The sequence below is a fragment of the Bombus fervidus genome, chromosome 1 (genome assembly GCF_041682495.2).
Source record: "Bombus fervidus isolate BK054 chromosome 1, iyBomFerv1, whole genome shotgun sequence".
Classification (NCBI taxonomy): domain Eukaryota; kingdom Metazoa; phylum Arthropoda; class Insecta; order Hymenoptera; family Apidae; genus Bombus; species Bombus fervidus.
In genome coordinates, this window is record NC_091517.1 from 16,274,893 (window position 1) to 16,293,612 (window position 18,720).

Genomic DNA, 18,720 nt, shown 5'->3' on the forward strand with positions numbered 1-18,720 from the left:
ACTGGTTCAACGGGAACGTTGTCGTTCCTCTTTTATCCATGGAAAACGAACGAACCGACGATTACGGAAGTTTGCAGTATCTATCCTTCCTGTATTCTCTAGAATATTTATCAAAATTCTCCCTATTTGCTCCCTCTCTGCGTCTTTCTTTTTGTTTGCTTCCCTTGATTTAAGAATTTGCGTAATAATTAAAGAGGATTTTCTAATTCAGAATTTTTAATGTGATTTCATGGTAGGGCCTGTAGATGTGAATTTAGAACTCTGAAGTTTCATAAAGTTAATTTCATGGACTAAATTAACAGTGTTTCCCATAGAAGCAATCTTGGATAAAGCTCGATGTGCATTATGTATGTAGGCTCTTTCATTTCGTACAGTTTAGTGAACTGATTTCCATTCTTAATGAATATCCCTTTGAAATTATTCTGTGTCTGAATTGGTCACGATTGCGGCGCGTCTAGTTGTTTGCTTTGGCAATCAACTGACCTCATTAGGTGTTTTTATTGTAGTAATTTTCGTCTCTAGTAACGAGACTATAAATAAAATATAATTACTTGAACAATAAAAGTCAGTAACATCTAAATTTCAACCAGCAAGAAATTCTTAGAAACAATTCTAATCGATCCAAAAAGAAGAATTTTGAAAGAACTCACAGTACGTTCAAAAAAGAAAAATTAAAGAAAAATATTAAATTTTAATACGTTAAAAATACCATGAGATAGAGATAGACAGAAAAATGTAAAAAGTCTCAGCTACTTTCAACTTTAAAATTTCCAAAAATCTACTAAGAACATCTGCTATAGGTTCACTAAAGGTCTCTACCTCAGAAACGGATCGAATGAAGCCGTAGCTTCCAGGTAATCTCTAGTCCGCAAAATTCTCGGCTATAAATTCACCAGCGAACCCGATACCCTGGTATTTATAAAGCGAACGCGTCTTGCTAGGTTAGAGTTTCAAAGCTCCTGCTGTTAAAGTGAAAGGAGTATCCTTGTACTTGGGGAATACTTCTCAACCTTGCAGCAACGTTCCAACTAAAATCACCGCCTTTGCTTCACGCTCCTGGAGAAACGAGAAGAAAATCGGGTACGAAGTAACGAGGATGTTGTCAGGTATACTCGATACATGGTTTATGGTATCGTGGTGGTAAACCAGTGAATATAGCTATTTCTAATTGAGAAAGTCTATTGAAGATAATCGCAAGATACGGACAGAAAATTTTTAAATGCTTTTTGTGTGCAAAGTGTGTGAGTTTGTAGGTTCATATATCTGAGAATGTTCCCTGAGAAAGAGGCATCGTCTTTAAATAAATATTTGGATTCATACAGATACGAATTAGTAATCAATACTATGCATAAATAAATATTTATATTGTTGTCCCAAAAATGTCTATCTGTAGGCAGCTGCTTTATCTGGCTATGTTGATACAAACATGAAACCTAATTTGTCAAATGTTGTGGTCTTTATCTTCGATCGTCTTCTAGCTATCGTAGGACACGTTTCGTTTGCATTAAAACAAAAAATGTTGTCCATATATTATTTTCTTCTAAAGAAACTTTTAGGACAACCTAATATAAAATATATAAATCCCAATACTATACAAAGATCAAGTTTCAAAAGTTTAAAAGGTAAATTTCAGAAATCTAATATTTAACCACCTACCAAAAATAACTCCCAACCTCAACGATTACTATAAGAATATACCTCAAATATTCTTAATCAACACCATGAAGCCTAATACTGCTTTGTATTCTCCATTTACTTTCAGACCTTCATCAACCTGAACACACAATACCTCTCCTCAGCAAGTCCACGCCTCATCCATTACATTCAATCAACCTTTATCTTCCCTCTGCCATTACATTAACATCGAATCAATTGCAAAAAAGGAACGCAGCAACACATTTCCATCCAACTTTCATCAATAGTCTACGAATCAAGGACCACAGTAACATTCGACCAACTTGAAATGGATGAGCATAAAAGAATCAATCGGAAAAAAGTACACGGGGAACTTACAGGACAGCAATCGAGAAGACCTTCGACACAGACAAGTTTGCCTCTGGGTCATGAATAGCGAAATAACTGGAGCAATAACGCGATAATCCCGCGGTCGAAGGAAGCGAATTAAACGATCCGCTCGCGGTTGAAGGCATGAAACCGCGTTGTGCCGAGACGGAAATTGGGTCGGAGTCTCCCGGGAATTTCAGATCTTATTACGGAATTGGAGCGGCCTCCAACCGGCTATACCCGAGCCGGTTTTCGAGATTTCCTTGGGCAAATAAAACCGCACCGAATGCATCGGCGTAACACATCGAGGCTAGTTTATTACGTTGCCATGCACGCTGTCACATTTAGATGGCTGAAGATAATTAAACGCGCCATTCGTGGATCGAATGTGCGATTTAAATTTGCTCCAAGCGACAGATCCTCCCGTTGTATAATCCTCTTAGGACTTTAACTTTTAGACCTTTTATGGTTGCAGCGGATCGTGGATGTATATATGTTGCGAAGTCTTGGAAGAAATTCGGGTGAACGTAAGACGATCGTTTAAATGTTCAGTGATTTTGGTTGAGGTTTCCTGTTTCAAGAAAAATTGTAATTACGATCAACTGTATGAATTATTCAATAATATATGATATAGTAGTAACGTATAACTATCTTTTATGTATAAAATATGTATGTACTTTGTAAATAAAGCTCTAAATAAAGCTCATTGAGCGGATATTATATTATAAAGGTGCTTAGCATAAGAGAATGTTTATTCACTGCAAAATACTTAATTTCGCCATATAAAATATGCAACCTTAATTCTTCTTTATATTCACGCGTTATATCCAGCGAACGCTAACAATTTTGCATTCAAAAACAACTTTCAGAAGCTTGGTTGAAATTTGGTAGTCGGATCTGTCAGTAACCCTGCCGAAAAGTTTCAAGGTACACCGTAACATGAAACGTCTGGAAATCGGGAGACTCAAACTTAATAGGTCCTTTTTTTTTACTATAGTCGGAGGTGAGTATAAATTAGAATTTGCAAATCGCGATAGAAACTTGATCTGACATAATATTTTAGACAGACCCTTGCCTCCAAAAAATTTGGTAGCTCGTGGGATATTGTAGAAGTAATCCGGATTAAATAAAGTGATTTTATTGAAACGCTACAAAAAAGTGCATCTACAGCATAAAGAAGTGATACACAGACACACACGGTGCGCTACAATATTGACTTTTACGAGAACGCACTTTTATACCGCGTGTTATCCTTCCTATATCCAAAGAAGTTCCACCGGAAGCATAAAAAGCGATAGGCGTTGCACCATGTCGCGAATATGCCATCTTTCCCTTCCTCTTCCTCGCGATCAAATCATTATTTACACTTGTGATCCTCAGTTGCCACTCCTCGTTCGCCAAGAATATCATTTGAAAATCGAAATTTCAAGAAAAGGGAAAAGACGTTGAAAATATGCTTTGCATATAAATGTTGTGCGTGAATGAACTTTTTGAATCCTAAAAATGGCAAATATCTTGCAATATCATGGAAAAAATTTATAATTAAAACTGTATTTCAGGAGTTTATTTACCGATAGAATATATGTATCTACGTGGAATTTATATGTAAGTAATTTACTTTCGATAGTACGAGTTACTTAAATAATTTTAAAACCCATTAATCGTATAATACTTTCTTGTTTAATTCTTTTAGCGTTGAACAACGATATATCGTTGTTAGCAACACTTGCGAAATGTGCCAATAACGATACATCATTACGTATGCGATGGCGTCTTACAATTTGCATCGCGAGAGAACTTTATCTCAAAATAAATTTATAAAACGATATAATTGGTTGAATTTCTCTTCAGAAGCCCTGTGTGAGATATTCCACAAATTTGGATAATAATTTTCTCAAACCTTACCAAATTACATCAAACTGGTTCGATATTCTTCGCTTAGGTACAATTCTTTCGATCGCACTAAAAGGGTTAACTCTAAATGCAATTTCAATCTCAAAAAGTATAAAAAGTGTAGACACTAACTTCTGAGATATGTAAATCTTTCTCATAAATTTTTGTTGATAATCATTTCGACATCATATTCTTCGAATCTGGAAACTTTTGTTTAACCTACGCAACACCTTTAAAAACTGTAAGATGTTAAAATTGGTTATATTATAAACCCTGTTCGTTAATAATATGAATCACATCCCGATATTTATAATAAAAATTCGTTTTTGCGAAAAAGTTATCAAACCCCTTCATATTCTAAAAGTTACGCTTTTTTATAAGATATAAAAATTGGCAAATATTACAGGATTAACGCGACTTCATAAAGTGATTGGAACGAGATGGCGGTTTGCAAAGACAACTAAACGCTTTTATTAAATCTTGAAGGACCGACGAAATGGCGAAAGTTCGCCAGGATGTCAGGCTCATATTTAACGAGCCTTGTTTCGAAGGATAAAACCACAGATGGCGGCATACTTTCTCCTTGGGATCATACGCTATCAATTCGAGCGATCTGCGTCAGAATGAAAGATAACCGTATCGAATCTGTCTGTAAATGCACGAATGTAATATGTAACTGCTATGTGTCGGCCGACCAATGTTAACTTTATCGAGAATTTCTCGATACATATTATCATCGACGTGTAAAGAGGATCTCTTTCTTTGTCCTTTCCTTATAATGCCATACTTTGAGTTTATCCAGCTTTCGATGCATCTATTTTTTATGATTGAAAATTCCAACGATCAACATCCAGCTGCAGAAGCTATTCGAGAGATCTTTATGGCCTAGGTTGTAGAACTTTCAAGAGGAATTTCTACGACCTATTTGGATTTTGATTCAGCTATAAAAGTTTCAATATTATTGGCTAACATATATATGCGTTGGATCTGTGATGATTTCACATATATGGAAAATTTTATTGAAAATTGATGCTATATTTTATTCGACTTTTGTACAATAGAAAATATACAATTACGAAGTGTTCTCTTAAAATTTACTAGTAATATTGACAAAATTGTTTGAATTTGTTTCTGTACAAATATCAATACATCAAGGCTGATCCTTACTCGCTTTGATGTAAATTTCTAATTTTAAATGCTTTCCATATTTAAGCAACGCTTAATCACCCGATTTATCAATGTAGACCAACATACTACGTACTACAAGAACCTACTTTCTACTTCAGTATTTCAAGTAACAACATAAATCCCTATACACATTCGCATCCCCTCACCTTCACATCTAAAATAATGTATCGTTATTTACCTAAAATAATTCAACACCTTATACACTCCCTTCGTCCAAGGGATCCTCACATTCTTGCAAAACGCCCACATTCTATTCTCGGTGCAACGTCACTTCGATGCTCGACCGTTCGAGCAGCTCACAAAGCTGCGTTTAGTACACACTTAACGGATCTCTTTGCATGCGCCGTTGTTTCATGACCTGTCATTAATTACCAGCAAAAAGTTCCGATCTGAAGGAGGGGAACACTTTTGTCGGACTGTCTCGACTTCCGGTCGATGCAGCCGACACCTATGGACGCGCACCACGAACCAACCCATACAAGCTGACACTTTGCGCGCGAGGCGCCAGCGAAAGATTAATGACACTTACTTGGGTAACTCGGCTGCTTCTGCATCCCATTAATACATTACCTGGTACACGCTGCCCATCTTTCTCCTTCCTCCCTCTTCTCTCTCGCCTTTCGCGTTTTCGTCCATTGACACCGTTCTTCTCGTCAACATCGTCATCGTCGTCGTCGTGTCGTTCGGAAGAGGTTAGACGATGCTACTCGGAAAAATCGCTTGATCCGCTGTTTCGGTGCTCGTCACCACTTTCCGCGCACATTATATGTACCTCGTAAATTTCATTTATCGAACAAATCAACGAGCCACGTCGGATCGAATGACACCGTTCTCGACGCCATGCGTCTCGTCACTCACGGTATGTACGAATCACGCCGTCCCCTGCCACTTAATCTCGTTAAATCGACTTATGAATTGCCGGGAGGCTTGCACTCGCGAGCACTAGTTTCGAAGGATGTTTCTTACCGGAATAATTTCTATGGAATTCACAGACACTGTTTGAGCGGATTTCAAAATGGAATACGGTACTTAAAGTTTATATGCAATAAATGTTTGCGAGAGGACACGGTAGATGTCAGTGAGAGAACGTCTTAGAAAAGAAAATGGCGGAAGAAATTAAAAGATACAGACTATGGTATATAACCACGCAGGAAAAATACGGTAACATTTGGCGGCTTATCTTACGAGATAACATTTCTCACCTAACCTCATTTCCATTCCGTGTATTTCAGTAATCCTCTTACTAACGTCTGTGTGTACTCCATCAAACCATTATACGTATTGAAATATCTATGCAGCAGCCATATTCGACGGTTAATCTTCCGTTGCTCGATCGAGGAACATTAAGAGATGAAATATCACCAGCGGTCGCGCGATGTCCAGTATCGTCTTTCGAACGACCAAGTAAATACGATATTTCCCTGAAAAGATTAGTCGACATTCGATTGCAACGCACGTATTCGTACTTAATTATACGGATCCAACACTATTATGGTGGGAATAAGATTCTTACTGTTATAAGGTGTGTTTTACAAAACGAACGCTAGTCATAGAGCGCTGCGTCCGCACAACAATAAACAACGTATATGTAGTTGTACACATCTGACATACACAACTTATACTTAACGATTGAAGCACCTTACAGTTTAGCAGATAAATTAAGAAATTTTTGTCGGATCTGTGCATAGGATTGTGATGTAACGGCATCGCGAAATCTTGCCGTATTTGTCTCCGAGGACTAGTTCCGGGAACAATGTGACGATCACGCATCAATTTGCTTGTGCAACCGTTTCAACTAACTGGCTGTACGCCGTGGGGAGAATCGGCAACTAATCCGCCATTGTGTGTCGAGCATGATGCGATTATCGCGTTATACAGTTGCGCTATGGGAGAATACCGAACTGTGAAAGTGTTGTTGGGCCTCGGGTAGAACCGGAGCCACTACGTGACTGAAAAAGCCGAATTTCCATCGCTGTAATGTTTGGACGATAAACAAGGTCGAACCTTTCTATAGACATCAATTTTGACGCTACACGCAATGTGAAAGAATACAACGTTCAACATGATTAGACTTTTGGTGAGTGTTGAATGCTAATCCCTATTTTTAGCTTTAGTTAAGCTTTATTTTTTAAAGTAAATCACACGTTGAAAGCTTATCTTTTTTAAGTGTTGTACGATACTCGGAATTGTAAATCAAAATACAGTAGTTTGATGTAAACTCTGAAATAACGGAATTCCGAGAATCGTTTAGGTTAAGAAGAATGAAAGAACGTTTCCTTAAGGCGTGTTTCTGTACACGTAACGTGCAAAGTGGGACTCTTGTTCTGTGTCAAAATTATATTCTTACGTGCGTGCAGTTAGAAAACAGAGTAACGGTTCGTACGTGTAAGAATGCGGTCTAAGGCTACGAAAAATTTACCTTTAAGGCATGTTTCTAGAAGTGTAACGTACAGCTTGAAACGCTCAAAGAATGGAATGCACGTTGTTTCGAATCAAAATCTCGTACTTACGTGCAATTGGAAAAGAGGATGGGAATTTATGCGGGTATATTTATACGTCACATATAGCACGTATGAGAATGAGGGCCTAAGCTCTGCAACAGTATCTCGCTGTGCAACTCTGGCGCCGTTTTTCAAAGAAGACCATGACCCCCTGTGGCATTATCGTGTAACACGCATATTATGTTTATCGGTTATCAGATCTAACGACTCTCTCCATGGGGTTATCGAGAATGTGGCGGAACAAAGTTGCAAGCGATATGAATATACTTTAATACTTCTATTTATCAATACTCGTCTATAATTTATAAGTATATAAGTACGTGCCACTATGTTACGAAATAAAATACTTCTGGTAAAATGCTGCGCAAGTAACATTTGAATATGAGTAATCACATTTCTAATAAATTTATACATGTACAAAGATAGAATGCGTCATACGTATTCATAGAGTTAGATAGCAAGGTGCTGTGAGATACTTTTAATCTTAGGCGTGGCTTGCGTAATTCCTGATTTTATTTTTCCATTCATCATGTTTAAACTTTAAATGTAATCCTAAGCAAATATTGACGTTTTATTCCAAATATAAGATATTAAAATTTCGATATAAATATCTTGAGAATTTCAGGAATTTTCAAATAAAAAAGTTTAATAAGTCACTACTCAACAGAGATTCTTATCCACACGTTTATCACCCGAGATATCTCTATTCAAATACTGCTGACACAACGGATTTCAGCTCGAAACGAAATTTCGTTTATTTTCTGTTACTCGTGCAACATCCTTCTGCTGTTCGCGGTGTTAGCACGCCATCTTTCATTAGGAGACTTTCTTGGGCGACCATATGCAGCTCTAGAGCTTCGATTGGCACCAATTGTCATCGCGTCATTGGTGGATGATGATCGATGAACGACGATCGATGAATTTCCACCGATGAATTTCTCTACGCTCTCGAAATACCGATACGAACACGCTCTGCTCTCATCCTTTTGCCACACTCGCGATTCACTGTGCGTCCAAGGTAATTTTATTCGAAAGTTCCGCCGGGCATCGTACTATGGAGGGGTCAGCCAGGATTCTCGTGAATTTCAATGAAACTCGTTAGAAGTGTTCCGCTTCCGCGGTCTCGCTGTTTGGTCCATTTATAGGATCGTTAAGGTATAACGGTCCGCGGTTGGCCATGACGGATGAAATACGCCCGTTGGGTTACGACTTTTGGGAACTTTCAATGATTCTGATAATAAGTGTCGCGGACGATATCCTCGACTCACGATACTCGTACGTAAAAAGAAAGTTCGACTATCGCCATTGCGGCGGAAAAACGCTCGAGTCTCTTGCAATGATTCTCGAAACTTGTGCTAAAATGCTCGCTTTAAAGTCAAGTAATAAATTTTACAATTTCGTTGATATTTCATTTCTCTATTTTGTCGATAGGATAGATTTATTTCAACTCTGAAGGTATATGTATTTTGATTGACGTAATAGAAAATAATAATATATTTTTTGAAAATTTCTTTTATGAAACTTGAGTTCCATGTTTCCATGTTTGTTAGATTTTTATTATACGATGCCACTCAAGGAATTACCATAGGGAAAAGTTTTTATATGTTTGCAATAACATCGTAGAACCCGTAACATGTGATTCTAAAATAACTTCTATCATATTTCCCTTAAGATACCAATGCGCCACGATATCTTTATTCTCGATCTTCAGTCAGTCAGAGAAATTTTATTATAATTTATAACCGGAAAACCAAAAGACTATTCGCATACCGGCAGCTCAACCAACCACTCCTACAATATCAATTTCGCGCAGCAGGTCCTCCGGAGATATAGCTATGTCTAGAGCTTAAAAAACTCATCGAATGGCCTCGGCGTATTTTTCGCTATGTTGGTGCTCGTTCGGAGACCGAAAGACGAGAAAAAAGTGGATCGACCAGGAAATTGAACACGAAAATGCTATCGGTGTCGAATACGCGTGGTTTAATGGAAGCCAGTTTCTTTATAGGCGTTTCGTTTCATATCAAATACAGCTATGTCTACGTACAGAGCTTGCCAGCGGGATGTACATATGTAGTACTTCTCGCTTCGGTTAGGGTTCGTGCTGATCCGGCGCCGTATCGACCAACTAGGCTACAGGAAATTAATAATAGTTATCATGCGTGTAAACGAGGATTATCGAGCGGCCAACCGAGGAATTCGTTGAAGAAAACTAATTCGCAATTACGTATCTTACGTGAAGTTATGTATACATATACACCTCGTGAAACAACTCGTTTACATCGTCGCAAGCCTGTAATCTGCTTGCTTTCTTCGGGAAGGTTTGTTTAATCCGGCACTTAAGGTCTTAATGAGTTTGCCGGTCGGCTACGTGTTCGCGCGTACCGTACGTTTTCGCTGGTACTTTTTCCTCTCACGAGTCGTGGCTGAAGAAACAATTACATCGATCGTGCTGTTTTAGAAAGAGAAGAAGGAAGATCGATAGGACCCTTGCAATTTCCGGAATGCTCTTCGAATAAGGATTTCAAGTATTCGCCATTCAAATGTTCCATCGTGTACGATATAATAGAGGATACGAGACGTTAATAAGCCAGGTGTATTTACCAGGTATATTGCATAATTCAGACGCTAACCTTTATACATTCTCTAACGCGGATGTACAATTTATTATTATTCTCTATTAAAACGTTGTGATTCGTTACCGGTTACACTTCATACAAATTAGTCAAGTTACTCGAATCCAAATGATACAAAGTTAAACAACTCGTGAACCTGTTATTTTATTTCGCTTGAAATATTCTTTCAAGTTTCGAGCGAGGCCTAAGTTCTCCCTACTATTTCCAGTTTCGTGCTCGCCCAAATATTAGTTCTCTAAACCAAATCGAGTTTAACCACAGGCTATTTCAGATATCCATTTTCCACTAACAATAACTATCCACTTAAAGTGAAATTATCTGAATTCAAACGATTTCAAGTCATGTAACTCCATTTATTCGAACGCAAACTCGAATTTAAGTAACTCGAATAATCCGAACCACGTTATACACCGACTACGTACAAAGTTTTCCTCTTACTTTTCTCTTTTTCTTTCGATCGAAAAGGATCACAGCGCTCGTTAGATAAAGTATTCTCGCGGCGTTTATCGCGAATATCGAGTGACACGACCGGGGTGAAATCAATTCTCCCTTTCGCGAGACACCTCCGTGCAAGAGCAAGAAACGAACCTGGGAGAGAGCGTGATTTGTTCCGCGGGAATCGATTCGGCATCTCTGTCGTGCGATTTTTACGCTGATATACAATACACGTTCCGATCACAGCGCATATTTCCCCAGTGCCTGCAGGGCTCCGAGCCAGCGATAGTTGTCGACAAAGTTCTCTCTATTCCCCCTTTCATCCTTTTGTCCTGCTCTTTTCCTATTTCTTTCCTTTTCCCCACTTGAAATCCCTTTCTTTCATCCCTCTGTTTCCGTTCGCTTTTCTTTTCCTCGTTCCTTCTCTTTTTCTCTTCTCTTGCCCTCCCCATCCCCATCATTTGTTCCCCTTTAGTCCTCTTCTAAATTTCCTTGCTTTTTTCTTGCTCTCTACCTTCCCTTCTCGCACATTTCTTCGTCACTTTTCGTACCTATTTCCAACTTCCCTTAGCGTTTTATATATCTCTCCCCTCTGCCTCCTCCTGCTTCTATCGCAACACTCTTTTGTACATATACCTTCTTCCTCGTAACATTCTAACTTCCAAACATTGTTCACCTTTCGACGATTCTCGGATACGACGCCGCGTGCACCTGCACCCGCTATTTCCGCCTCGACAGCCTGCAAAACTGCAATCCATGTAACTTTCGCATCGTACGTTCAAAATTGCTATTTACGATGATGCTTTCGATTGTTCTCGCATATATGTGTCTACAAGATCGATAACGAAACTAATTAGAATAATGTTTTGAAAATATTTCCGTGCTAGATTCTATGTACATGGTTGATATAAATGTCAAGAAAGAAATATTACATAAATTTTATGTCTAACTTCTTTCTCTTTAACATTCGATTTCTTGGTACGCTGATATTGTACTAATAATAATCGGAACGAAACGTGGGAATATAAAATAAACGAGTCTCTCTATGTTATTCTCGACACAAAGTCGTTTGCGCAGCGTAAGCAGCATTTCGATATGCAGTTCTCGATTAAGATTAAGCAATCCGCTATCAAGCTGGGTATTCTTAGAACATTAATAAATCTCTTTTATTACGAACAAACTTGCTTACACGAGCGTTTGATCATCCTTCATTCAGATTCATTTGCATCGTACAATAAATGGAAAATTACCGATCCTCATTGAAAATTTCCCGTATTCACTCGAACAGAATAGTAACACGTGCTCTTCATCACCTAGAAGCTAACTGTTCTCGCATTCTACCAGCCTGATTTTATATTCATCCTGTTACAAGTGTTAAATCGCCACGTAGGTTGTAACATCATGCGGAGCAATAAAGTTACTTCATCTGGCGATTAATTACTCGGCGCACTATAATTTAGTTCTATGCATTATAGCCAAGCTAAGCACTATACCAAGTACCCGGCAGTATAAATAATGCAAGAAATTTTATAACTCTACAACCCAAACGACAAGCTGAACAAAAAACGAATATGCTAATTGTAAGACGTTTACCACACCTGTAGCCCTACGTTTCCATAAATTCCTTGAATTTCTAACGGGAAGTATTTATAACGAATTTATTAACTTATTAACGTATAAATCTTATCTTCTAACAAACACTAACGAGGTTCATACGCGTTTTAGCTAGGAACAGTTTATTACAAAACGATCATTTTCCTCGTTGAAAATACAAATCCATTCATTGTGTTTCGAAGTTACTTATGAAAACAAAAGCTTTACATGGTATTTTACTACTTGATGGATGAACCCTTTAGGCATGCCGTAGAAGTGTACCATAAACACGAACCTTTATTGAATTATTCGTATAGGAAAAGTAATTATGAAATAGAATTATCGATAAAATTTCCATATCTGAAAGTCGATTCAAATCTTAGTATCGCTCACTGATGACAGTCGTGTAGAGGATTAATACTATTCTATTTCTACCAACTTCTGTTAACCAATAGCACAGAACCACAGACGATTTTGAAAGAGCCAGTAGAACAATTTAAACTCGAGTCTAGAGAAAGGAAAGGACAGCCGTGGTAGCTGAAAGGTTCGCGTGACCATGAAAGTACAGCTCTTAAACAAAGTAGTTTCTCGAAACGGCTGCTTTTGTTTTTCGTTTTATGTATACGTACCGGTGTTTACTATCCTCGACAGCTTTCGCGCCTGGCTCCCGCAGGAAAGAAACCGTCGATGGAGACCGACTTAGCGTTATTTACGTTGTTCCCTCGCATGAAAACCGCCGCTCTTGATGTCCTTCTAACTATAGTAATCAGCCGCGTGGTTAGCCCTCACCAACAGCCAGTAAACCGTCCCGTTTTTACCTTAATTATTATCGTTCACCGGAGTCGCACGACCGAGGGATCGACGTTTCGCGCGCCATTACAGAACGTCGCGAGTATTCCCTGAAATTCCATATTCCCGTTCTCCCGTTCGCATTTATCGTGCATTCAATTTCTGAAACGACGAGAAGTCGATGGTTTGAACACGACTCCAGATCCGCGGATAAAACGAATTGAATCGCTTGTAACGACGTCCCTACGAGGATAACGATCGAACGGAACACGAAAATGAGGCTTTATTCGTCGATGTAAGTTTTCTTCGATCGTTCGAAGCGGGATAAAGCCAGGTGGGAAGGGTGGAAAAATGAGAATATTTATAGAGTTGATGAGCGAGAGGGGGGGGGGGAAGACCGGAGACGACGTATTACGTGTAGCGTAAAAAGAGAAATGTAATTAACATTGAATATAATGAGCGTGTAATGGAATTAAAAATAGCACACACGAAGGGGCTCGAGATGGGAAGTAATGAATGTTGTCAGCGCTATAACTCCCTATCGGTTAGCATATAAATACTTCCATAATGGCTTCTTATTATGTAGTAAAGAGGTAAGAAAATAATGGGGTGGGGTTACTAAACTGCATACTGAACGGACGTGCTACGATATATAGGTCGTATTTGACATGCGAACATTAATGTACTTTTTTTACGATAAAAACAAAGAATCATAAATGACTATACTATCGTGTAAAACGAAATACGCGTAAAATACTTCGCTCTAACAAATTCATAAGTACACGAAACAGATCGAAAGGAAACTTCCAACCAAATGAAAATTAACGTTTCAATTAATGAAAACCACGGAAGCTATGTTCCGAATCATGTCGATTCGATCGCGTTGGTCTCAAATGGTCCGCCAGGAATATATCATTTAAGCAGAAAGATATTACTGCGACTAACACGTGGATGATATAGCGAGGGCACATGAATTTCCATTGAATACAGGAAATGAAATACACGCTGTACACCGTGCACCATCTATCAGAAACGAATTTCGAGCATTTGCTACGGTGTCTGCGAAGAATTTTGCGAATTCATAGAATTTCACGCTTCCTCCTCTCTTTCTTCGGCTGACCGGAAAACTCTTCACCGCGAGACGCGAATATTAAACGAGTAGAGTCACGTCGCGGGAATGGGATCACGGAAAAACGCTGACAAGGTGGTCGTGAGTACCGTTCGTTAAGAATAGATCCTCATAATCGCTGACGAACCGTCCGGTTATACATCATCGTTCGGATGATCGAGTGAGCCTGTACTCACCATGTGCTCTTCGCTTTTCCTGTGACTACGAGTCGTTGGTATTGATATAGGGTTGCTAATTCTTACCTGTAAGCAGAGAAAGAAAAGTGTAATTAGCAAATTGATTTGTTGCGGGAAGCGTGAAATATTGCTATATGTAAGATGAAAATAGCTACGTTGAAAAGCTTGTTTTGTTAATTCAATGAATATTAATTACGTTTATAACATGAAAAATACATGGGAAGATATTAAGGTCTAGTTTTAATATTTTTTATATTTAATATTAGCTTATACGAAGGTAGTAACGTTGAACGATTTATTTTATTAATTCAATGAATATGTATAAACTGAATTCATAATTCAATGGTAAAATATTGAAGTTTATTTTGTTATATTAACAAAGCAGAGTTTTCTTTAACATACTTAATCTTAAACCCTATTCTTCGTATGCATATTTTGTACAAACACACGTGTAGTTTTTTGGACCTGCTTTAAAATACTAGTTAGCATAATCTACTAAGCAAGGAATAAGCTACAGTGAGATATTTCTACATCAAGAGGCAAAATGTTTCCAAGCAAAGTGCTTCGTGATATTAAGTGCGACCTTAATAAGTTAAACTAAAAACTTGTAATATTAAATATTGATAAAATATTTGTTTCGACATATTAAACGTTGAAACACGAAACGATGATTTTGCTGAACGGCATATTGAATCTCAACACTGTAACATGACTTGAATTCAGTACAAATTTAAAATAACTTCATCGTTAGATAACGCATATAATATTCCAGATACGTACGGTAGAAAATTACATTTTCCTTTGTTTTACATTTAATTAAATTTCCACCAAGATATAAGATATAAAATCAAGATAACGTTTTTCTTTTCCATGGTCTTATCGAAAGAGCCGCTCACTGCTAGATAAGAGCGAAAATTCTTGTTAAGCGAGAAAACGATTTTCTCAGACGGCGTTTAAGAGGTTCGAGGAGCCAATGAAGTTTACCAGTCATTATCCACTTTGCGAAGACCTTCTCGGAATACAATAATTACCGGCTCGTAACAGGGCATGCGTGCATCGACGCCAGATTAGACTATTTTAATGCATGCCTGCGGGCCTTTCTCCGTATTATTACACCACGTGACCCCTGTGTATCAACGCGCTATTATGTGTGATCTGTCCATAAGTCACCGACAGGTTAATGGTGTACTTCCGCGCGTGACTTGCCGAGCGAACAGCGAAGCGGAAAAAACTACTTGCATTAGATTGGATCGACTGGTTGCACGCGCATACGCGCGAGTTGATCGGTAAAAGCACACGTGGCGTCTCGCTAACGAACAACTTGCGAAACGAGATTCTAAAAATAGTCGACTTTGTTAATCATTAATCCAATCATATTTATATACACACTTTATCAATTGGTCATTTTCGAAGAAATTTTCCACTACTTTTTTCAAATTGTTGCGTATTTTAAATTAAGTGTAACGTTGATGTGAACATTAACCACTTATTCACAAAGTGACACGAATAGATAAATCATATGTATTTGCATCCATACGTGCTATTAAGAATGCTATTAAGAACTTAATTGCAATAAAACTTTGAAGTTCCAATCTTCCATTCGCTAGGCCACATACGCAACGCACATCTTTAATTCCCAAATGATTTCAAGTTCCAAATTATCAATATCAAATACCATGTGCTCGTCACGGTACAACGAACATAAGGAAAACATAAGGTCTAGTTGGAGGTCCAAGACCAGACAACTTCACCAGGGGTTGAATTGAGCACTGTAACGCGCCTCAGGAACGTCCACGGAACGCAGATGAGAAGTAGCGTTAATAATAATAATAATAACGGGGAGGGTGCGAGAAGCTCGTTCTCGAAGAGCGCGCCAGCCGGTTCGACACTCTTGCCTCGGTACACAAGAGATTGAACCCGGAGACGTTGGGGTTGGTTGGTGCAGCCTTTATGCGGATATTGGTGCGCCAGGGCAATTTAGGAAGATAATGCCCGGCGATCAAGCCCACCCTTTCTTCCCTACGAAAAACCAGCGCCACGCCAGACTTCTCCGTTCTTTTCTTCTTTTTTTATCCCTTTCTCTGTCGTGCCTTTCTCTTGGTTCGAACTAGCCTCTCCTACTTACGTCGGTGCTTCTCTCGCCCTCGAGCTAGCGAGAGAATGGAAAGGACGTTATTGATGACGCGCCTACAGGCCACGGGAAGAGAACGTCTTAAAGAGGTGTACCAGGTGAAGAGTAGAACTCGATGGGGCTCACTGGGACTGGCCGAAAGAACGCGAGAACGGCCCTCTCTCGTTTTCGCGGCGTGAAAAATTCCGTCGCCCTTTTCATCACGGGGCTGGCTGGGGCTTAATCACGACGCCCGACGCACAAAGGACGCGTGGCGAACGCTTTGTTTATCGGATCGATCGAAAGTAGTCTCAGAGGCGGCCTACCCGCGGACCATTTCGTTTAATGATTCATTCAACGACTAACGAAGCGATAATGCGGGATATCGCACCCTCCAAGGGGACGCGAGGGATCTTGATGGGCAGTCGCCAGGCGAATTTTACGGTTATGCTCGGGATTCAAAATTAATTGACTGCGTGGGGTCTGTTGGAACACTGCGGGGATGCTGGAATAGCTTTGAAGAAACTTCTTTTATTATTTTAACGTGGTTAATATGTATCTGTGGTTAGCAGACGTTGGGTCAAAGGATGATTCTGTAATATTTAAATAGAATTTGTTATCTCTTTCTTCTTAATAGCTAATAAATTATTTAATAATTGTTTGATAATCTTTGTTACAAGATATTTGTATTCCGAAATTTCGTGATGAAAATTCATTAAATGGATTTTTACGACAGAAAGCATAACGTTCTAATACGTACCGTGTCGCGGTTAAACTAATCTTCTATAACCGAAAAATAAATAAAAACGTGGATTCGTTCTATTAGTGGGATTTTATCATAACGTTCATCGATATTTGCAGCCTCTCTTTCATGCCTTTGTGTCACTTCGATACGAACGAAGAGATAAACATCATGCCAGCAACTATCATCGGTATACTAGGTTGTTGCGATGCAGTTTTACGTTAACACAATTGACCCATCGATACCCGGCAACGCACACGCGGTGCCAGAAAATAACGCGAAATGGAACTGCAAAACGAGAAGTTGAATCGCAACAACGCGATAAGCGAGCAACTACAATGTCAACGTGTGACGTATCGCGCAACGTTGATAAACGGGAATAAAAACGGGTACGATTGCGGCCCGCTTAAAGGTTCATTTTTCTTGGTAACGTCGCATTCGACGCTCGTGTGTGGTGCACGCGTTTAATACACAGAGTTGTCGACGCGCACGTTTGAATTATTCCCGCAGATAAAAACGTCGGTATACGTGAAAATTATTGATCACACGCCCTCCTCGCGCGCCGTTTGCGTGCAATTTCCAAGGGAAAACTCGTACACGGGGAACCGACACCGAACGCTGCATTAAATAAGGATACAGTAACGGGTTTGCTGGAACAGACGCAATATTGGCCTGATCGTTGTTCGAAGATATTCATTTTTTTATGAAATTTTACGCGAAGAAATTTTTCACGAAGAAATTCTACAGAAGCAGTATTGAAAAAGTAGACAAGACAAATGAAAAAGAATGAAAGATAAAGGAGGGAAAATTGAAAAAAAGGGTATGGAATAAAGGATTGAATGGAGGAAAAAGAAAGGGAAGAATAAGGAAAAAAGAGAAGAAAGAAATAAAGAAAAATACACATCATAGAATTCTATTTTCTAACGCTATCTAAGAGTTACAAACTATCTAAAAGTTAATCTCAAGCATTTGTTTAATGCTTTTTCGTCACCATTTTTCTTTTGTTTTGATTTTACAACTTTATGAAATTTAAATAAGTATGGAAAGTTATTTCTAGATCCTTAATGAGTGGAAGCATTTCCAACTTTATTATACGATGACTAATTAAATTAATTACGATCAATAATTGCTACAAACATATTTTTTTCTCGCGTCTGCTCATAAGCGAAAGATCATAAATTTTGTATAATTGAGTCACGTTCAAGATGTCAAGAAACGAAAAGCGTTTCGAGGAAGCGCGAGAAAGTCGTTCTTCGCATTTTATCCGCGTTCTGGCGAATCGTACTTATACCAGAAATGTGGAAGCTATTAATAATTCGGAAACCATATTTTGATTTATTACTTTGATAAATGAATTACAACTCGGTCGGACCTTCCGGCCATGTATTATTCAACGGAGACTGATGGAGAAAAGAATAACAAAATAAAGTGGAGAATGAAGTACCCTGAAGAAAGTAGCATCGTGGCCGCACGGTTTCTGACAAAATTGACATTCACGCGGTCTGTGTACCTATTAAAAATTTCGGA

The 18,720-nt window shown here is 38.7% G+C and overlaps 1 protein-coding gene and 1 long non-coding RNA gene across 8 annotated transcripts in view; one reads left to right on the forward strand and one right to left on the reverse strand.

Annotated features, from left to right (window-relative positions):
* Kug (FAT atypical cadherin kugelei) overlaps nt 1–18,720 on the reverse strand; it is a 496,927-nt gene that overhangs the window by 147,590 nt on the left and 330,617 nt on the right. The window lies entirely within an intron of this gene.
* LOC139988537 (uncharacterized) overlaps nt 6,477–18,720 on the forward strand; it is a 74,721-nt gene continuing 62,477 nt past the window's right edge. Inside the window, exon 1 of the long non-coding RNA XR_011800159.1 lies at nt 6,477–7,162. This is a non-coding gene — a long non-coding RNA (uncharacterized lncRNA). The remainder of the gene's footprint in view (nt 7,163–18,720) is intronic.